Below are 14,019 nucleotides of genomic sequence, written 5' to 3'. Positions count from 1 at the left end.
AGGACATGACTTTAGGGGTAAACAGGTCTTCTTCTGTAAGTTTCTTCACCAAAATTTTAAAAGTTACAAAGTTGTGGGCAATAAGGCATGTGAGCAAGATTAACAATACTTAACCAACTTTTGTTCATAAAACAATTTCCTCTCATTGCACATTGCCTTTTGGGTTACAAATTCTAGCCTACCATCCGCAAAGTTAACAGTTTTTGCAAATGTTATGTACAAAGTGGTAAACATGCCAAAGGACTTTAATTATTTTTATATTTAAGAGTACAACTTGACCTTCCACCCACAGAGTCTTGAAATGTTTTTTCTAATAAGATCAACATTTAAGAGATGCCACCTCATTAATACCTTAATTTCTAACCATGGATACCTTTTTGAGAGAGACAGAGACATGAATGTCACTGCCATGGTAACTAAACTGCCAACTCTTCCTATGAAGTCAGTAGATGGATTGGCAGAGCATGGCTGGTCATGAGATTGCTGGAAAGGGGTGTGTGGTGCTCCCAATATCTATGCAAAAGGACAAAGGTCCAAGTCTTTAGAGTCCTGGTGCTTCCTGTCTTGCTATATGGTTGCGAGACATGGACGCTATCCAGTGACCTGAGACGAAGACTGGTCTCCTTTGGTACTGTGTCTCTTCTGAGAGTCCTTAAGTACTGTTGGTTTGACTTTGTGTTGCTCATGGAGTCCCGAATGAGGCACATTACCTGCATTGTGAGGGAGCGTCAGTTACGGCACTACGGCCATGTGGCTCGTTTCCCCGAGGGTGATCCGGCTCATAAGATCCTCATTGTTGGGGACCCGAGTGGCTGGACCAGGCCAAGGGGTCGCCCACGTAACACCTGGCTGTGGCAGATAGAGGGTCATTTCCAGAGGGTGGGGCTGGACCGCATGTCTGCCTGGGGGGTTGCCAACCGGGATACCAAACTGTTTTGAAGTGTAGTGGGTGCGGCAACACACTGTACCAGTGCATGCTCCCCAACTTGACTTGAAACCTTTTTGCATAAATATTTTTTCTTTTTCAAAACTTAATTGTATGGTCACTATACACCTTTTGAAACATAGTTATCCAAATCTAACTTATTTGAAGCCTTTCTGCTTGAGATTTATCCTAAGAGATGACAAATATTGGTAAAATAATACAAACTGGCTTAATCTACAATGGTGTATCTCCCTTCACATATTAACGTCTTTCTTTGTCTTGCTTGTGAAACACAATATGACTTGTTCATAAAAAGTCTGTTAATTATATCCAGCTTATATTTAGCCATTTCCTGTTCAACTACACAAGGACGGGCTGCCAGCATTCAGAAATTGCTGGTTTCTAATGCATGCTGGACAAAGCTTTAGTGGCATGAATTTTACTCATCGAATAACATGCACAATGCAATCAAAACTCCTTTATGCCATACTGTCATCATCTTAACTTTGAGTACAGATATTTGTATTTTTTTCTGATCAGACTTATCAAATTTGAAGAACATGTTACGTAACAGTTAGGACTTACATAATAAAAGATGTTATCCATAGACACCAACCGATCAGACTAACACTAAATGAGCCACTTCTGACATTTCCTTTCATTGAGGGTCCACCTCATGACTAATGTTTTATTAGCTGACAGCATAGAGCAGTTTACATATTTGAAAACTGACAGGTTTGAGATGTCACAACACTTTTCTGAACCAATTTTATTATCTCACAATTAATTAGCAATTACTGCCACAATCCAGGATAATCTGGGTTATCATTAAACAATTGATAGTCCCAATTCCACTTAACACCCCATTGTTTTATATGCTTGCTATATACATTCTTAAAATTACTGGTTCTTTAATTGTACTTTATTGTTCCTTACTGAGTTTTATGGTTCCACGTGGGACTATTGCTTGACAAAGCACCATTTTATTCTGGGTGAAGTTCTTTGAATAGGTACTTGATTCTTTGTGCTTTACAAAACTTCCTAATATGTAGAAAAGAAAAAAATAAGAACATTTTAATGTATATTAGGCAACCTGACTTAACGCAAACTTGGACTTAGCTTGTGCTCTTGTATGCAGCAAAAGTCCTTTTAAAACTCATGAAACATTTGTATTTCACAAATCTGTTACAATCTCTTCATGGTTATTTACTGTCTAGAGCCTGATACGGATCTAAATAAATAAAAAAAAAATTCTGGAACCTTCATGTGGATGGGTCTTTTGGGAACCAAAAATGGTTTGCATATGGCATTACTCTAAAAAACCACTTTGTCACCTTTATTCTTAAGTGTACCTTATATTGGTATATTTAAATTAGAATAAAATAAATGTTGACATCTCTTTACACTTTCCAAAAATAAGCCCAGTAAACAGCCTATGAACAAGCATACTAGATTTCAATAAAAAATAAACAAATTTGAGGAGGGTGATAGTGCTGGAGATGGGTGTGCCAGCTATGCAATGTAAGGCTGAATATGTACTTGTGTAGAAATAACTCACATGAACTTTTATATAATCACTAAAATCTACACTTTAGAAAAGTTCATTTGTAATCTAAATCTATCAATCAATGGAGAGCCCTTGTTAACATTTACAGTACACCGTGAAATGCATTTGACTCTGTTATACAGTATACCATTTGGTATGGGTTAATGTCTTTGATGCGCCATGTGTTGGAATGGCAGAGATATAGCAAACAAATGTCTGCAAGGGATTCTTCCCAACGACTTGCAGGTTAGGTGGACTGGTGAAGGTAAACTGGCCTATGTGTGTTCACTCCACGATGGACTGTCATCTTGTCCAAGACTGAGCGGCCTTAGAAAATGGTATTGAATGCTTGACATAACCTCACATCATTTAGTAGATATTTACTGAGTAAACATTTAATAATAATTACTGACTCTGAGCCTTTGCTGCTGTGTCACTCAAGTCTATATAGTCTGTCAGGTTTTGATTCATTACGTATTCCATATGCACAGGAAACAGAAAAAAACTACAAACAAGGAAAGAAAAGGCAGCAAAAATAAAATAAAAAATAATTATTATCAACAAAAAAAAAACGTTTTGCGATGGGCAGCGGGTGGAATTCAACGGGCTTGTCGTTATACAAGCACTGTGCTGCAGTCGGCTGATGGGGTCTTTTGTTTCCTGTTTTTAGCACAAAGATTACTTCGAGAACGAGTACAGCGTACACTCGCCGTTGATGCGAGTTGTTTTGATTTATGCATCAGGCCACATATTTAGTAGAAAAAGCGTTTGTGTTTTTCGTTACAATTTTCTTTCTTCTGTTGTGGCAAAACACGTGCTAGATGACCTTAAAGTCCCGTAATCATTTGGAAATGAGACCCTGGCGTGGTAAAACTTTAGTTTTTTTTTGGTTTAGTTTGGTAGATGGTGTCAAAAGTAACCGCCGGGTGTCCACCACTAAGCTGCAGGCCGACAACTTCCAACTTCTCTGATAAGAGCCCAGCACATCTAAGCAGCGGATACTCCAAAATACCATAAAGCCGCAGGAAACGAGGAAAGCAAGTAAAGTTTCAAGACATGTCACTGAATTGGAAATGTCGAAATGAATTGCCTGAAAGGCCACACAGCACCACCCTACGGCCTCCAAGCGTGTCAGAAGCGCAGAGCAGATACGTCTCTGTTAAAGAACAAAAAAAAAAGAAACACTTTTAATTGCAGGAGATTTGCAACGATCTCTGCCATCACCTTTATCACTTTTCCATTATGCACATCGCTACTTTTAACTTCGTTTTGCTTTAATCATTGCCAAAACGATCGTGCCCACTCTGCTACAGTACAGAAGTTGCATATTGTACATCGTTCAAATTGCGTATTGAAATATAAAGCACCGATGAATGGCTGTGTGATTCTAAACCGATTTAGGGGTCCGGGTGGGTCAGCGTCAGGTAAGGTCAAATGGCGCAGATTTGTAGTTGAATCAATCAACTTGAATGTCGACTTTTATTATTATTATTATTATTATTATTATTATTATTATTATTATTATTATTATTATTATTATTATGTACACAGACTCCACAGATGCTAGAATATTATTTACCCCTCACCATTTTGGGGGCGAAATGCCGCGGGACGTACCGCATGAAGTTAATTGTTCGAGTTCGAATTTAACTGGTGACAGAAATATTTGTAAGATTTTAAAGATGGTCTTTACCTCTATGCTTATTTATGCTTTATGACTCAGAGGCCAAGAGTCGGGGACACTGAGAGTGAAGACAAATGGACAAATGAAGAAGACTCGCTCATGGATGGAAGTGTCGTGACGTTCTGTTAAGATGCCTCCCGCCTGATGTTGCTGAGAGAGCAGCGGGCTTCCCGTGATCAGGTGAGTTCAGGTTATTGACGTGTGACGGGGTGGTTAAAATAAGGTTAAATCTAACTTTAAATCTTAATTTTAGATCTTAATTTAATCGTTTAAGTCTTGGTTCTCCTGTGAATCATAATGAGAATCGTAATACTGCGGCACGAAATCGCCTCGTGCCGTGGCCACTGAACAAAGATGAAACATTTAAGCAAAGACGCCACTGCACCATGGAGATGTGCAGACATTTCGCAGTTAAAAAATATGCCGTAGGAAGGCAGAACGCAGATGGAGGAAAACCAGATTCGAGATAGGCCGAAATAAACAGGGAGAGCATCTCGAGATTCACACGTAAAACGCGGCAGGCACGTTTCTCAAAATCGCTGACTATAACAATTTCCAAACACTCTTAAAAATAAAAGTGCCAGAGGGGCTCTTCAGAGTGAGGCCACAGGAGAGCCATTTTTGGTTCTCAAAAGACCCACACAAATGACCTTTATTTATTTAGATCAGTAACTGGCTCCACACAGTAAAATAACCATGAAAAGATGGTAACAGATCTAATGGGTCATCATTTTAAAATGACTGTTGCTGCATATATACAATAACACATCAGGCTGTATTCATGGTTTCTTAATTTGTTAGTGTCCTGCTAGTTTGCCCTTCCATAGATTAAAGATTTCAGTTTTTCACACACAGAACGTTTTTCAAAGCACACAGAACCAACTTTTCATATGCAAAGAACCTGTAGTTCATGTTAGTGAGAGTATTAATAAAGTTTATTGATTTACTGTATTTAAAAAGGAAGAAGGAGCAATTAGTGAGAGGGGATACAGAAGTGAAGTAAAGTGGTTGGTGTTGCACAGTGTTGTATGTTTGCTGCTGTCTTAGTAAAAGAATTGGCAAATAGTCCACAAACTGGGGTGACCATCTCTGTGTGATTTCTACATATTGAGGACTCCTCTCTGCTACACTACTGAGGTCACTCAAGAGCCAAAAAAAAACCCACATGGGACTCTGGTAAGGTGAAAATAGCCGACTCCTTCACCCACTCTTATAGCACTGCATCCAGAACACAGAGCTCTTAGCACCCTTACCAGAATGAATTGGTGCTTTGTTAAGCAAGAATTCTGCATGGAACCACACAGCCCATTAAAGAACCATGAAGTGCTATTAAAAAATGTTATTGTTAAGAGAGCAGAATGCTATTTTCAACAATCGGATGTTTACTCAACTCTACTGAATCTGTGGTAGAGGGTCCATCTGTTGAGAAAGGCAAGAAATCTGCACAGTCTTGGAAAAAAAAAAAGTATAGTGATCCAAGGCTCCATTGTGACATCTTCTACTGCATAATAGCAATGCCTCTGTCGTGATGGATTCTTTTCATGAGATAGGTATGGAATGTTTGGATGGAGTAGTCACACAGTTAAAACCATCACCATGCTGTACAAACCCCATGCCAACTAAACCATTTAAGCAAATTATTCAGTTATATGCAGAATGGACCCTACACTTTGTAAATGCATAATTTTTAGCAGATACATTTCTTAATTCTTTGAAAGTTGCTGTGGTTAAACCACTCCTCAAAAAGCCGACTGTAATACTGTTTTTAGTAATTTTAGGCCTATTTCAACCCTCAATTTTATGAGCAAAACTTTGGAGAAGGTTGCCTAACGCCAAATTACAGAGTTTCTCTATAGTAATAATATATTTCAAAACTTCCAGTCAGGTTTTAGATCATAGCAATGAGGCCGCATTATTAAAGGTGGTTAATGATCTCATGCTCAACACAGATTCGCATTTTAATGTTATCAGATTTAAGTGCCGCTTTTGGCTCAATTCATCATTCCATCCTTTTGTATCAATAAGGTCCAATGGGACTGTCCTAAGTCGTTCATAGAGCAGGGAGAAGCTTTAAGGTTGAAGAAGGTGAATTTTTATTGTCATCATTAACAGTTGATTATGGAATAGCAGAAGGTAGTATCCTTGGTCCGCTACTTTTCTGTCTTTGTCTGATTTCTCTTGGCAACATTTTTCGAAAATATGCTGTAGATTTTCATTGTTAATGTGCAATTGTCAATAGAAGGAAAACCCAGTGATATTCTTATAACAAACATGTTGACCTATGAGTGGATGTGTGATAATTAAAGTCAATGAAGAAAAGATAAGAGATGATTATTATAGGCCCCAGGGAATGAGGGAGAAGGTGAAATCAAGGCCTGGTTGTTTATTGACTATAAAGAAATCACAGATCAGGAATCTGGACTGTTATCTGATTTTTAAACCTCACATCCAGTATATTACTAAGAAAGGTTTTTTTCTTATTTGAGAAAATGTCAGACCTTTGTATCACAAAAAGAACCTGATGCCTTCTTTTATTACAGGTTTTCCTGATTACTTCACTTCTGTTTTCATTGGCCTACCGAAAGAAATCATTAACAAATTGCAGATTGTTCAAAAAGCTGCAGCTAGAAGAGGCATGAAAGCAAAAAAACAAAAAAATCAGATCATTTTACACCATTTTAGTGTGAACTTCATTGGGTACCTGAATCTTTTAGAATAGATTTTGAAATTCTTGCACTCACTTACAAAATGCTGAATGGCCTAGAATCATCATACATCATGGATCTGTTTAATATTTACACTCCCCTTCATTCTTTAAGACCCTCTGATTCCAAGTTTCTCCACATACTCAGAGTCAACAAGAAGTGTAGTAGGAAGGCAGCATATAATCATCATGTACAATCTTCAAAATAAAGGTGTCACTGTGGGGACCCCTTTTTGGTTCCCCAAAGGTCGAGCCACATGAAGGGTCCAGAAACAACATTTAATTTATTTAGATCAGTAACAGGCTCCATACAGTAAATATCCATGAACAGATGGTAACAGATCTGTGAAATACCCATGGGTTCTGATTCTAAATGGTCTCTTGTTACATATATTAACATAGGCTATGTCCAGATGTTTTTGACCTGTTGGTGTCCTGCAAGGTTGCCTACCATACATTAAAGATTAAATTTTTATTCTACATATTAGGAAGTTTCTCAAAGCACAAAGAACCAACTTAATATGCAAAGAACCCTTCCAAGAATGAAGAAGTTCTTTGTTAAGCAATGGTTCTACAAGGAACCACACAACCCTGTAATCTCAAACCATGAAGTGCCATTAAAGAACCAGCATTAGCACCATGGAATACACTTCCAGCAGCAGTTAGAGATCTTAATCACTTTCTTGTTTTGAAAAACTAGGACACATCTTTTTACCATGGCTTTAGTTAATTTTTTATTTATTTATGTACATTATTATGTTAGGGAATAATGTTAGTGTCTCTTAGTTTATTTCATATAAATGTCTTTAACTGTATTGTCTCTCTAATTGCATACTGTGTATGCTGCTGTGTTCTTTCGTTTTTGATTTTATTCTATATGTAAAGCACTTTTAGCTGCAGTTCATGAATTGAAAGGTGCTATATAAATAAATTTTGTTTGATCGATTGATTAACCAGACATGTGGCCGCAGCAGTTCAGTATTTGATGTTTGCATCTTTACAAAGATCAGATTCCTTACTATATGAGAGGAAAGCTGGTCAGTAGTGGGCCAGTGTGTGTATACAGCAGATGGGCTTCAATCAGGCAATGGGACTTCACGTGAAATGAAGAACACAACTATGAGGGTGAGTGTGGCTGTGACTGTCCTGTCCAGGGCTGTTTTCCTGCCTTGTGTCTAGTGCTGCTGGGATAGGCTCAGGCACGTCTAAGGCAGCATAGAAAGATTTTCAGGAAATTTTGCTGTAACCCTGCAGAGGTTAAGCAGGGTGTAGGGAAACTTTTTGCATTTCATTTCTGCTTTAATGATATTTTCTCCAGCGTCAGGATTATCTATAACTCTTTATTTTCGTTATTCTTGTCTCAATGCCATTAGGTTAGTTATTTATGAACTTACTTATAAACTAGTTAGTGTAATAATTATTTACTAGTTTGTTGACTAGTTGACTAGTTATTTAGTTCTAACTAAATTTATAACTTAGTCAGTTAGAGGAACATTAATTAATACACTAAATAATCTCCAGGTTGTTTAATTTGTGAATTTCCCATTGGGATTAATAAAGTATCTATCTATCTATCTATCTATCTATCTATCTATCTATCTATCTATCTATCTATCTATCTATCTATCTATCTATCTATCTATCCATCCATCCATCCATTTTCCAACCCGCTGAATCCGAACACAGGGTCACGGGGGTCTGCTGGAGCCAATCCCAGCCAACACAGGGCACAAGGAGGGAACCAATCCCGGGCAGGGTGCCAACCCACCGCAGGACACACACAAACACACCCAGCACACACTAAGGCCAATTTAGAATCGCCAATCCACCTAACCTGCATGTCTTTGGACTGTGGGAGGAAACCGGAGCACCCGGAGGAAACCCACACAGACACGGGGAGAACATGCAAACTCCACGCAGGGAGGACCCGGGAAACATTAAAACAGAGAAGCTTTATAATTCTTGGATATGTCATGTGGTTTTTCTAACCCACTTGGTCCAAACAGGGCTGTGGGGGGTGCTGGAGCCATTCTCAAATAACATAGGGTGCACACCCTGGACAGAATGCCAGTCCATCACAAGGTGAACACACACGGGCCAATTTAGCATCACAAGTCACCTAATCTTCATGTCGTTGGTCAGTGGGAGGAAACTGGGTCACCCGGTGGAAACCCACGTAGATACGAGGAAATTATTCACACTCCATACAGGGAAGACATGAACTCTGGTCTCCTTACTACAAGGCAGCACCACCACTTTGCCACTGTGCTCCCTTCTTGAATTTGTGTTTCACATTTAAATTTTTGCACATATTACTGAAATAATTTAATTAATTCTTCATTACTTAAAGTTGTAAAACAAAACAAAAAAAGTGAATAATGATTTATCCTTTAAATTTTAAAGTTCTTAAACTATATTATATCCTATATACCTTTATATCACACTTATGGGTATCTGTTCTTAAAAAAACCCCTACACAATTAAAAATGAATAAACAGGATATAAACAAACAGTGATAAAAAATGTTAGAGTTTTGGTGGCATCCTTTATGATTGAGAAAGTTATGTATAATTTATATCCTTATAAAAGTTATTTTTTAATACTACAGTACAGTCAAGGGCCACACTTCAGTGCAGGCTGACCGATCACTGTGTGTGTGTTAAACTAAGTTGTCAGGTCTTCACAGGTCTGCACACCCACGCTGGACCCGTTTCACATTACCAGTTTCCAAATGAATCTGCACATCTTTGTTAAGGTGGGAGGAAAATAGCCACACTGAAACAAAAAACTAAACAAACTAATAAAGCATAGTCAAGGTTATGATCAGAATTCTGAGGTCACAGTATTCTGTGTCTGTCACATTATAGTCCAGCCATGCTGAGTTTCTCTGTAGAAAACCAGGATTATTCAGAGGAAAAGCCAGATGGATATGGGAAGAAAGTGCAAACTCCACACTGGCAGTGACTGGGTCTGGAGTTACACCCAGACTGCTGCACCAGCAGTACTGCAGGTAATTATTTTGACAAAAAGAATGATTCATAGACATGCATCCACAAACAAAAAGGCTATTCATCTCCCCAAGTCTCTGCAGCTACAACTGTTGCCTCTGCTTTTTAATTACATTTCAATTTGTCATTTTTCATCAAATATCAAATAAATGAATTAAACATTTCAGAATACATATGCCGTATGAAATGCTAGGAGGGTATTATAAGTTTGCTAGAAGCACTCCAGGAGAAAAAAAATATGCATAGAATGAGAATCAGCTTATGGGATTTACCCCCTATTTTATTGCTTCTTTGCAGGTGAAGAGGACATCATCACAAATGTTTCCCTGGACCAGGCTATTTAAAAGGAAAAATGAACACATAATTTTGTTTGCAGTGTCAAGTCTCTCTATACCTCAGTTGCAAATGAAGAAATTTGTCGATGGTTTCCTGGCAAGAAAAACAATGCCTAGCACTGGGCTGGAAGTGTTTAGTCAACAGTGAACACAGGTAACTTACAGTGCTCATCCATATGTGGCTCTTTGCTTGTGAAAACATTCATATTCATTGGCGCTGTCAGATAAGGCTTTCTCTCTTTCCTCCACTGCAGACCTACAGAAGGAAATCTTGCCTGATGATTTCACTTCAGGTCCCACCATCTTGTTTCATTGTAATTCAGTTCTGTATTGAGCTAAGTCTGAAAAGACATCATTCTTTCATTTTGATCACTAATTTTCAAGTATACAGAGTGGCTACCGCAAACCTTTATTTTTGTGTTTGTGATTCTGTAACGGCTGGCTCACTCTCCAAAACTGGCAGCTACATCACCACCGACAAGCCGTACTTCTTCCAAATAAACTCCCACCAATCGACAATCAAAAATAAGCCAAACAACAAACCATATGCAAAATAATAAAGTGAGTATACAGTATATTAATAATAATAAAAAAGAAATGAAGAAACTCCAAACAATATATATATTGGCAGAAAGTGCTAATAAAAAGAAAAGTTAATATAGCACAAAGTTAATATACAATGCAAACCCTCCCTTGACCCCACATTGCACACGAACTCAATAAGACACCAGAAAGCACGAAATGCACATAAACATCCAGAAGATTTAATGGAAAATGGATTGTGAACCTGGTTCAGCTGAAAAAAATGTCCTACGGAAATTACACGGATGATAATGATGGCTTGCTCCTCTCCCCAGACAACAGAAATAGTCTCACTGTGCTTATCCTCGGTACGTGGCGTAATCCAGAACCCGGAGGTTTTGCGGTGCAAAGACGTTTTTGTCGGTTGTTGAAAGTGGCAGTTAGACAAAGGGGTGAATGATTTGGATCGCTGCTTTCTCCTGGCTCTGTAGTGACTTGGCAGTCCAGTAGAATGGGCTGTTTGTTTTTTTTCTTCCTGACTTTCCGTTTAAATAGCGAATGATTGGCTGCACCGAGGTGGTCAAAAACTCCTTGGTGGCAGGGCCCCGGGGGGTGGATGAGATACGCCCGGAGTTCCTCAAGGCTCTGGATGTTGTAGGGCTGTCTTGGTTGACACGTCTCTGCAACATCGCATGGACATCAGGGACAGTGCCTCTGGATTGGCAGACTGGAGTGATGGTCCCCCTCTTTAAGAAAGGGGACCGGAGGGTGTGTTCCAACTACAGAGGGAGCACACTCCTCAGCCTCCCTGGAAAAGTCTATTCGGGGGGTCTTGAGAGGTGGGTCCGTCGGATAGTCGAGCCTCGGATTCAGGAGGAACAGTATGGTTTTTGTCCCCGGTCGCGGAACAGTGGACAGCTCTACACCCTTAGCAGAGTCCTGGAGGGTGCATGGGAGTTCGCCCAACCAGTGTACATGTGTTTTGTGGACTTGGAAAAGGCATTTGACCGTGTCCCTCGGGGAATCCTGTGGGGGGTACTCAGAGAGTATGGGGTACCGGACCCCCTGATAAGGGCTGTTCGGCCCCTGTATGATCGGTGCCAGAGCTTGGTCCGCATTGCCGGCAGTAAGTCGAACCCGTTTCCAGTGAGAGTTGGACTCCGCCAGGGCTGCCCTTTGTCACCGATTCTGTTCATAACTTTTATGGACAGAATTTCTAGGCGAAGCCAGGGCGTTGAGGGGGTCTGGTTTGGTGGACTCAGGATTGGGTCACTGCTTTTTGCAGATGATATTGTCCTGTTTGCTTCATCAGGCCATGATCTTCAGCTCTCTCTGGATTGGTTCGCAGCTGAGTGTGAAGCGGCTGGGATGGGAATCAGCACCTCCAAATCCGAGACCATGGTCCTCAGCCGGAAAAGGGTGGAGTTCCCTCTCAGGGTTGGTAGCGAGATCCTGCCCCAAGTGGAGGAGTTCAAGTAACTCGGGATCTTGAAGGAAGAATGGAGTGTGAGATCGACAGGCGGATCGGTGCGGCATCCGCAGTAATGCGGGCTCTACATCGGTCTGTTGTGGTGAAAAAGGAGCTGAGCCGCAAGGCGAATCTCTCAATTTACCAGTCGATCTATATTCCTACCCTCACCTATGGTCATGAGCTGTGGGTAGTGACTGAAAGAACGAAATCGCGAATACAAGCGGCTGAAATGAGTTTCCTCTGTAGGGTGTGTGGGCTTCCCCTTAAAGATAGGGTGAGAAGCTCAATCATCCAGGAGGGGCTCAGAGTACCGCCGCTGCTCCTCTGCATTGAGAGGAGTCAGATGAGGTGGCTCGGGCATCTGATCAGGATGCCTCCTGGACGCCTCCCTGGTGAGGTGTTCCGGGCATGTCTAACCGGGAGGAGGCCCAGGGGAAGACCCAGGACACGCTGAAGGGACAATGTCTCTCGGCTGGCCTGGGAACGCCTTGGGATTCCCCCGGAAGAGCTAGAAGAAGTGGCCGGGGAGAGGGAAGTCTGGGCATCTCTGCTCAAGCTGCTGCCCCCGCGACCTGACCTCGGATAAGCGGAAGAGAATGGATGGATGGATGGATGATTGGATGCAGGTGATGGAATTGACAGGACCAATCATCGTGAGGGGGCCACGGTTCCACAGTGTTATTCTTCCCCACATTGTTTCCAGGGGAGCAGATTTACATAGACACACAAATGTAAACAGGACAATGCTACGAAAAACGGGACTCAGCACAAAATACATTTACGACGACATTAATCATGTGGCACCACTACAAGTCTTTCATAATATATATTATGTATGTATATATGGATGACCCAGTGGTTAGCAGAGCTATCTCAAAGTTCCAGCACAATGGGTACAAATCCAGGTCTTGCCAGTGTCAATGTGGAGTTTGAATATTCTCCTTGTGTTTACATTGATTTTTTTAAGTACTTTGGCTTCCCTTCTAGATCCCAAACATATTTGTGTTAGATTGGTAGAATTGGCCATATTTAGGTTGGCATGTAGGACTAGCACCCAGTGCTGTCTTTCTGTGACTCTGACTAAGACAATAAACCATAAACTAACAGCTCACAAATCTATTACCCTAAGACCCTGTGGCTGCTGGTTGTTTTGCACAGCACTTTTCTATTAGAGAGCTGTTCATTAAGGATTTTGGGTTCCTAAATGCTAGTGGAGAGAATACTGCAACTGTTGACGTGAAACTTCTCTAGCAGAAGGCTTTGTTATGGAGATGTAGTGACACAGATACTATGTAACTTTCCATCTATTTTGTACCTCCACTTAAGACAGTTTAGGTTCATAAGGTAGATAATAATAATAATAATAATAATTCATTATATTTATATAGCGCTTTTCTCAGTACTCAAATCGCTATCCACACAGGGAGGAACCGGGAAGCGAACCCACAATCTTCCACAGTCTCCTTACTGCAAAGCAGCAGCACTAGATATAAACTTTCCCCGTAACAATGGGTTGAAACACCAGTACACTGAAGGACACTTTCATTTATCTTTCCCTCACACTCACTCATACTTGGCTAAATAGTCAAAAGTTGTATGCCTCCGGGTCTGATGGAGTAAAACCCACTCAGACACGAGGAGGAGGTGCACACTAAGACACAAAGTGTTTTTCTTGGGTTCTAAATCCAGTCTTCTATGACTGTGAGCAACAAGTGTTTACCACTGAATTACGCTCTTAAAAACATACAGTATGTAAGCAAACCAAATAACAGTGATAGAGTTATAGTACCAAATAGTGAACCCTGTATAACTGGCAGGTCTTTG

The sequence above is a fragment of the Erpetoichthys calabaricus genome, chromosome 2, assembly GCF_900747795.2.
Source record: "Erpetoichthys calabaricus chromosome 2, fErpCal1.3, whole genome shotgun sequence".
NCBI lineage: Eukaryota > Metazoa > Chordata > Cladistia > Polypteriformes > Polypteridae > Erpetoichthys > Erpetoichthys calabaricus.
This window is presented reverse-complemented; position numbering follows the sequence as displayed.